Source organism: Adiantum capillus-veneris, chromosome 9, assembly GCF_014529385.1.
Source record: "Adiantum capillus-veneris isolate H3 chromosome 9, ASM1452938v2, whole genome shotgun sequence".
NCBI classification, from domain to species: Eukaryota; Viridiplantae; Streptophyta; class Polypodiopsida; order Polypodiales; family Pteridaceae; genus Adiantum; species Adiantum capillus-veneris.
The window spans coordinates 138,382,021-138,390,711 of NC_140939.1; positions in this window are offsets into that span (position 1 = coordinate 138,382,021).

The following is an 8,691-nucleotide window of genomic DNA, read 5'->3' on the forward strand; positions in this document are numbered from 1 at the left end:
TGCGGGTTACTCAAGAGAAGAGGTAGCTACATTAGCATTTGAGTTGGCAAGCACAAGGCCCAAAGAACAGATGCAGAGCCTGCGTTTAGTGGAATTGAAAGAGATGGCCACTGATACAGTGGACCTGCAACCACCTACCAATGATTGGGATGTTGTGATGCACAAGCTAACCGGGCTCAGGGCAAAATCATTGGCAATTGAAAGCGAGATTGACAATCTCAAAGCCAATGAAGTTCTTATCAAATCGGAAGTCGACACACTACAAAGAAAAAGCAAAGAGCATATAGATAAACACACAGAGCTGCAAGCCAGTCTGGCCACGGCATTACAAAGATGCCAGGAGATGGAACGAGAAAATCAGGCAGCAGATCAAAGACTTCAAAGAGCTAAAGAAGAATACAGAAAAATCAGCAAGTCCTTGACATATGCAGAGAGGGAAAGGGACAACCTAACCCTGCAACTTGCTGAAGAATCCAAAGAAGTGGAAGCCTTGAGGAATGCCAAAGAGAAGGTCAGAGATAGAGCATGAAGCGGGCCAGGATGAAGTCATCGAGCTAAAAGACCAGATTAAATTCAAAGATCAAACCATCCAACGGCTACGGGAATCTCCTGCTAGAGTCAGAGCTACTAGCTCGACTCACACCTCTTCAGAGAATGAGCTTTATGAAGAACAAATGAAAGAGCTCCAAAAGGAGTTGACATTAGAGAAAAGATAAAGGCTGATGCTGGCCGAAGGGTCATTGGTGATGCAGAACAGACTGGAAGAAGAGCACAAGGCCATGCAAAATGAGCTAGGAGCCATCAAGAGAAAGCTTGAGGAGGCAGAAAAGATCAATGCAGATCTGAACAACCTCCTTGTGAAATGGGAGAGCAAGCGGAAGAAGAGAAGAAAACATTTCAGAAGCAGATAGAAGAGCTGAGAGGCCAGCAACAAATCGAAGGGCAGTAGTTTAGCACTGGACCAACAGCCATGGAGGGAATAGATATAGAGAATGTGGCACATCCAGTGGACACCACCATGCAAGGGGAAATCCTTGTAGGACCCTCACAAGAGCCACAAGATCTGACACAAGAAGAAGAAGAGAAGCTGCAAAAGGCCATAGAAGCGGCAGTCAGAGACACAGCTAAAGAAGCCTTGGAATGGGAGCAGAGGTCTTTAAATCAATGACTATTCAGAAGATAGATTCCAGCAACCTTGGACGTGAATGGCTACAGCCGTCTCTGCCATATCCTCTGCTGAAATATGAAGCTGCAACAATCAATAAGCGGATCAGAGAGGAGCCAACAGTGCCATTGTACAAAGCAGACATCTCCAAACCTGAAGGGGTCAAGCTGATAGTAGACTCTCAGCCAAGGTGGAGAGAGGCATGGCTGACAAAGTATCCTCAATATCTAATCCATTTGGTAGAGGAACCTAAAGTGATCAGAGATAACCTCAGTTTCTGCCCCTACCAAGGATGAGGACGTGGAAAGCCCACGAGCTGCTCTGTAGAGAAGCCAACCTTCTTGGCTAACTTACCCGAAGCTGCCAGGCTCGAAGGCAGGCGAGATCATGATGAGAAAGATATGCAAAACACTTTTGGCAGTCTTTGAGACATTGAAACCAGGCCAGGCGATAGACAATATCTTCTTCTTTCAAGATACATACAGATGTGCATACGATCTATCTGGTCAGCCTTCTCACGAGGTGATACATGCATTGTATCAAAGGATTATGTTTATGCCATCTTATCACCTCCAGGCCTTTGAAGAAGCCCTCTACACCGGCTTCTTCACAATTAGCACGGATATATTCGGCCCGACGCTACTAGCTCAACATGCAAGATATGAGTCACTTCTCAAGATGAGAGAAAGCCTACGATGAAGAAGCAGCTCAAGAGCCATGTTTGGGACGACATGAACAAGGAGGGGGGAGTGTTAGAAGCTGAACACACCCTATGGAAAATGACTGCTCGATGGATTATTATTTTTTGTAATTATTCATTTATTGAGAAAACCCGACATTTCACCTTTGTAAATATTTGGGCTTAGAAAAGTTTCCAGATTGTATCCCATTTTTGACATTTAGATTGAGTAGATGGTTAAAATGGAACATTAGGGTTTGAGATTGTAAGGTATTTATACCACCTTTTGACGTTAATGAAAAACCTTTGTCATTTAAAAAGTCAAGTTTGTGAGTGAGCGTACTGTGTATGAGAGAGTGAGAGCTTCATCTTGATGCTACGCGTGCACCGATGGTTGGAATCGAGTGCGGAGAAGTGCAACGTGTTGCCCCCGATGAGAGGTACGCGCCAATACCTACATTGCGCGTGTATGGTCCGATTTTGCGAGCTCGACCTACGAGCTTCATCTGGTGATTCAGTGAGCATACGTTATTCGTTTTCGCATTTCAGCATATCCACGCATTCGCATTGAGTAGAGCTACACATTAGGCACTTTAGTTTTTGGAAATGATGACCTGCAAATTTCAGCCAGACATCCTACATGATTTTGCACCGGGTGTTTTGGGTTGGGATTTTGGTTCATAGACCTTAGGGAGAGCGACCTATTGGTGTTAGTAGGGTCTCCTTCAAGTTCGGTGGCATTTCGAGACCGTTTGATGGGTATTCGGCTCTTGGAAGCGTTGTAGGAAATCTCCTCTTATGCACTCGTGAAGGCTGTAGCTTAGACATTGGGTAGAGACCTCGGTAGGAATTAGTCGAGAGTCGGTTGGGTGTAGATTGACACCCTATGATTGCTTCCATGCGCGTGAGGGTCGAGCTTTGTCCTTAGCTGACAAATCTTGTTAGGTGAGTTCTCGCTTTGCTGACGTCCGTCATGGCGTATTCGCCAACAGTGTGGCACAAAAGGAAAAATTTGGGACAAGGTTATGTTGATGGTGGAGCCCAAATATTTGTCATAACACACTCATGTGTTGAGAAGATGGGTCTTACAGTGACTAGGTGTCAGGCTTTCGGATCAGATTGAAAAACCATCAAAAAGTAAAATATTTGGGTGTTGTAAAGAGCTTAGAAGTGGAGGCGGATGATCCAAAGGTAGTGGTTGATTTTCATGTGATGCAGTGGGGTTGGGAGTATATCCTATCATACTGGGCAGACCATGGTTACGTGCAGTGGGAGTTGTTCAAGATTGGCGACGTGGTACTACTAGCCTTTATGGAAAGACAGGTGCCAAGACGCTATATAATATGGACACAAGGAAAGTATTGGAAGAGCTTTATGAAGATGAGGATGAGTTTAGTGATGAAGACTATTCCACAGTGAATGATGAGGACAGTGATAGTACTACCAGCAGCGATGAGGATGTTGATGTTGCATTTTTGTTGATGGACAAAGAAATCTATGAGTCTGGTTTAGTTGTATTTGCAAATTAGATTGAAGATGAAAGTGAAGGGCCTTATGAAGTGCTTGAAGGGCCGATGCAAACCCAGGTTGAATTGTCAAAGAAGCAAGAGTTGATGACACAAATGTTTAGTGGAGACCTCTCAGCTATGGAGAAGGAGATATATTTGCACATGCTGGCTAGTTTTCTTGATTTGTTCATTACTTTATATGAAGAGATTAGAGGGTTCAAAGGAGAAGAGATGCATATAGAGCTGAAAGAAGGTGCTAAGCCAGTGCGACAAAGGCTAAGAAGGATGGGTCAAGAGAAAATGGAAGCCTTGCGAGAAGAGGTGGACAAGCTATTGAAGGCACGGTTCATAGTCCTAGTGGAAACCACAGAATGGGTGAGTCTAGTAGTAGTCAGCCCAAAGAAAGATGGAAAGTGGAGGATTTGTGTAGATTTTAAACCCTTAAACATAGCCACTAAGAGAAACCCATATCCTCTTCCATTTATCGATCAGATCTTGGATTCAGTGGTAGGTTATGAGAGGTACAATGTGTGTGATGGCTTATTAGGCTATTTTCAATTGAAGATTGCTCATAAAGACCGAACAAAGACAACTTTCATTAGGCCATGGGGTTGTTATTGTTACACGGTATTGCCATTTGGGTTAATAAATGGACCATCCTTCTATCAAGAGAGATCAAATTGGGTATTGGCACCATTCATTGGTAGTTGTGTTAAAGCTTTTATGGACGACTTCTGCGTCTACAACACATTAGGAGAAACTTGGACTCAATTTTGGGCCCTGTAAGAAATGCCAACTCAGCATAGAGAGAGGTAATTATGAAAAATGCAAAAGTTTTTTTTTTGGAATTCTATTTCTCATAGTGCATACGTGAAAGTTTGCTCAATCACTTAAATGCATGCTCGTACAAAATGCTTTTTGAGAGCCCAACTTAAGTGTACACAAAAATCCATGTCTGTGAATCTTAATGAGTGGTGTGATGTGCGATGAGAGAAAACACATAAGATTCGTTTTCAAAATACAAAAATAATACCACAGATGCATCCGGAACGTCCAAAAACCTTAGGATAGCTCTTTAAAATGCTATATCTTAATCTTAGGGCCTCATGAGGTTAGAAACAAGCGAATAGAGGTCCCAGGGACCCCTCAAGGGCCTCTATTCGCTTGGTTCTGACTCCTTCATAGTGTTAAATACTACCTATCAATCACTATCAAGTACGATCTGTTCCAATTAAATCGCGAGTACTTCATAAAAAGGTAATTGATACTTGTGCGAGATGCACAAGTACAAGTACTTCACTTTATAGGATAGCAACAGCGGGTCATAAAAAGGCGTTCGACGCTTGTGCAAGATGTCATTATCAAACGCCTTACTTTTTTGATGGTAGTGACAATTTCACCAAAATGGTTTTCATGGACATTTTCAAAATGAGAAAAAAGGTTTTTTCAACGTAACGTTAGCCTTCTTCCTATTGGCTAAGGAGCATTCTCTCACTAGAGCTAAAAGGACTGAAAATAGGTCCATTTCTTTCCTAATGTAGGGCTGAACACCATGAGAAGATGCAGATGGTATTGGCTCGATATGATGAATGTGGAGGACAACTAAATCCAAAGAAATGTCATCTAGCACAGCCAAGGGTGAAGTTATTGGGCCATATGGTGTCAGAAAATGGCATTGAGGCTGATCCAGACAAGGTTAAGTCTATTATTCTTCTTCCATCACCTACAAAGTACGAAGCAATTGGCAACCTTTAGACACAAAGTGAAGTACATGGAACAGTTTATTCCATTGTCTTCACAATTCCTTTATCCATTACAACAAGTGGAAAAGCATGATTGATTGCAATGGGATGTCAAGTGTGAAGAAGTGTATTAAGAGGTGAAAGAGGTGTTAGGGGGGCTATCAACCATACAGGCTCCTAATTGGGAGCAAGCGTTTTATTTAAATCCATCAGTAGGGGATGATGCCATTGGAGCCATGCTATTGCAAAAGGGGAAGGGTTGCCATTATATGATGCCAGTGTATTGTGCAAGCGGAGTGAAGTTGGTAGCAGAGAGAAAATTCTCGGAAGTAGAGCTAGTGATGGCCAGTGTAATATTTGCTTGTCAACGATTTACTTGCTACCACGACCTTTTGTTTTCTTAACGAGTTATGCCTTTTTTCCACAATTAATTAATGGCACTAACATGTGAAATGTGGTCAAGAAATGGGTAATTGAGCTGCAAGAGTTTGAGTTCTCTTTTTTAGTGGAAGACAGTACAAGAGCTACCCTAGCTGATTTGTTAACTTACAAGGAGAATCCCCTTCTTCTTAAGGAAGAGGTGGTGAGAAGGGTAGTTGAAGAAGTGCCATAGATCAGCAATGCACATGTGTTGTTCTTTGATGGCTCATACAGAAAGAGCCATGATGCGGCTTCAGGGGGTATAGCACTTTACGACCCAGAGGGGAAGCTAGTATGCAAGAGAGGGTTCAAATTGGATGCACATAGTAACAATGAGGCTGGATATGCTACTTTCGATGAAATATGTTGCAAGTTTGGGGTGCCACTGGAGCTACTTTCGGATAAGGGGCCAGGATTAAGAGCTAAACTACTAGACTTCTTATGCGAAGATGAAGATTAGGCACCACCATACCACTCCTTACTATCCACAATGTAATGGCTTAAATGAAAGATTCAATGGTGAGTTGGTACAAATTCTTTCATAAGTAACAGAGCACCAAGGAAAGAACTGGGATTTGAAATTGCCTAGTGCATTATGGGTTTATCGTACTTCAGCGAAGACAGGTACAGGGTTTAATCCATTTCATTTAGTATATGGAAAGGAAGTACTATTGCCTGTGGAAGTAGAGTTGCCTGCGGTCAAGATGTTAGAAAAGTTGCTTGGGCAGTCCAGTGATGCATTCAAAGAGAGGCTCTTACAATTACAAGAGGTTCAACTGGATAGGATGAGCGCATTGGAACATTATGGGAAGATGCAAGATAAAGCTCTAGAAATGATAAATGAAAAGGTCAAAAGTAAGGGTATCAAGAAACATGACTTGGTTTTGCGCTACAACAATAAGCTGGACAAGACATTCCAAAAGAAGTTTCAAATTAAGTGGGAAGGCCCTTTCAAGGTAGTTGAGTGTTTTCCGAATGATACATATCAGTTGGCTAACCTGGGATCAAGGGTAAGTGGATTGTGTCTTAAATTATATCATGCTAGATTAATGATGGTGGAGCAAGATGAGTTGTCTGCTAAACAAGTAATGTATGTGAGGGATGAGGAGACCTGTGACGCGGCGAGTCTCATATCTCTTTTTGTTGCTGCTGATTATGAATGATCTAGCAGGCTACGGGATGGGCAAATTATGTTAGGAGTTTTATGGAAGAAGTGATTGCACATATGTACATACACATGCATGGTGCATTGAATAAAGGATTGCCCATTTTCCAGAGCCAGGTGGTTACGTGGGGCCCACATGTGTACAGGTAGGACAACGTGTACATAGTACATGGATTTTCATTATCATCAGTACCAATGTGTTTTTTCTATAATAATGATGAGTTGGTAGTGCATAAAACTTCTCGAGGAAGCTATCAGCAGGCCGACACCATGAGGTAAGCAGGTGCGTCAGATGATATCCAGTGGCGTCATGAGGTCGAATGGGGTCAATACTTGCACGTGGTAAGTGAGGACACAACGTGGGTGTTTTCTTGTGATGATTGTGCAGAAAGTTCATCATGAGGACTATATTTGGGGGCCACTTCACATGATTGCGGGATGCATTATTGGAAAAGTTGAGTGCCAGGTGTGCGGATGGATGTAGAAGGGTGACAAAAATGCACTACGTGGCCATTTTTTGGTCTGTTCGGGGTCTGTTTGGTCAATCAAAAGGCCAAAGGTGCCCAAGGGATAAAGTGAAGTGTGGACACTGAAAAACCTGAGAAAAAGACCAACAAAATGTGGAGAGAAGAGGAGGAACAAGTGCAACTCAGTTTTTGTTGTTTTTGGAGCCTGTTTTGGCCATAACTGCTCATCCGAGGTTGGATTTGAGCGCTTTGATATTGTAGATTGGGGCTTTTGGCCGCTCAGGACGTAATGGTGATGTCCGCTTTGCCAAATTCTCACTTTTTTCTGATGTTTCGGTTGTGTAAGTTTCTCCTGTGAGCGAAGCCTCTTTTCAAATTTGTGATTGTATCTGGCATATTTCATCCATATTGTGTGCAATATTTGCCCCATTAATGTTTGCCCAAGCTCAATTGTATCTAAACATCAGAAACCTTCCTCTTTTGAGCTGAGTTTTTTGTGTGTATGTGTGTCATTGTGTTGAGTGGGCAAATGGATAGTCTCTCTCCTCTCACTCCATCGGTGTGTTCCCTGTTTCGGCCAAGTGGGTTGTGTAATCCGAGTGGTGTCCCATAGTGTGTGTGTATATCATCCCAAGAGTGTGTGTCGGGTCATTATAGAAGCGTTGTGTGTGTTTCCATCCTGCTCATAGCGTCTAGTCCCCTCTAAAGAGGTAGCTCTGCAGAGTGGAGTCTCGTTTACTTCCACAATGGTGGAAAAATGGAAATTGCATGGATAAAAACATTCTTGCAATGGACTATTGGTTGAGTTGGTGGGAGGTGCGCATTGCACATTGGGGGAGCATCATGTCAGCAATAGAGAGAAGTGATGATGGGACACACACTCCATTAACCAGCTTGGCCAAGAGCAAGCATGGTAGCTACCTTGCAGGCGAAGGGTTCAAAAGAGAAATCTCATTGTATGATGCATGTACTTCAGATATGGAAAATGAAATATTACAAAGCACGAAGGCAATTTCTTACTGTAACAATTACTGGTCTATAAAGCTTGTAAATAGCGGAAAATAACTTAACATAGTGAGCATTTCATTAAGAGCAAATTCCTAATGAGCATACAAGAGTGCTTGGTTGGAGATAACAACATTAGCGTAACACCTAATTAGTTTGGCATAACAATACTTGAAAGAGAGAGAGAAATAGAACAATTGACAACTATTGAGGACCGGATTTACATGGACCGGTCCCCTCTCCATTAGGCATTTGTATTATAACTTCTCCCATTAAGAGAGACTTTGTACAATACAATTCTCTGTGTTCCTTGGTAAAAACTCGTCGGTGCTATGAAGATGGAAGCTTCATGCACCAAACTTACATGTGATAATACATAACATCAATTACTCGTTGGTCTCAGACCCAAGACCTCACACACCTTCGAAGATGGTGAGAGCTAGCGGGGTATGAGAGTAGATCTAGAGAAAGAAGGACTATTCTTACGACAAAGAAGTATTTCCTCACTTAATTACTCTTGTAGCTTTGCTTAGCTTAGTA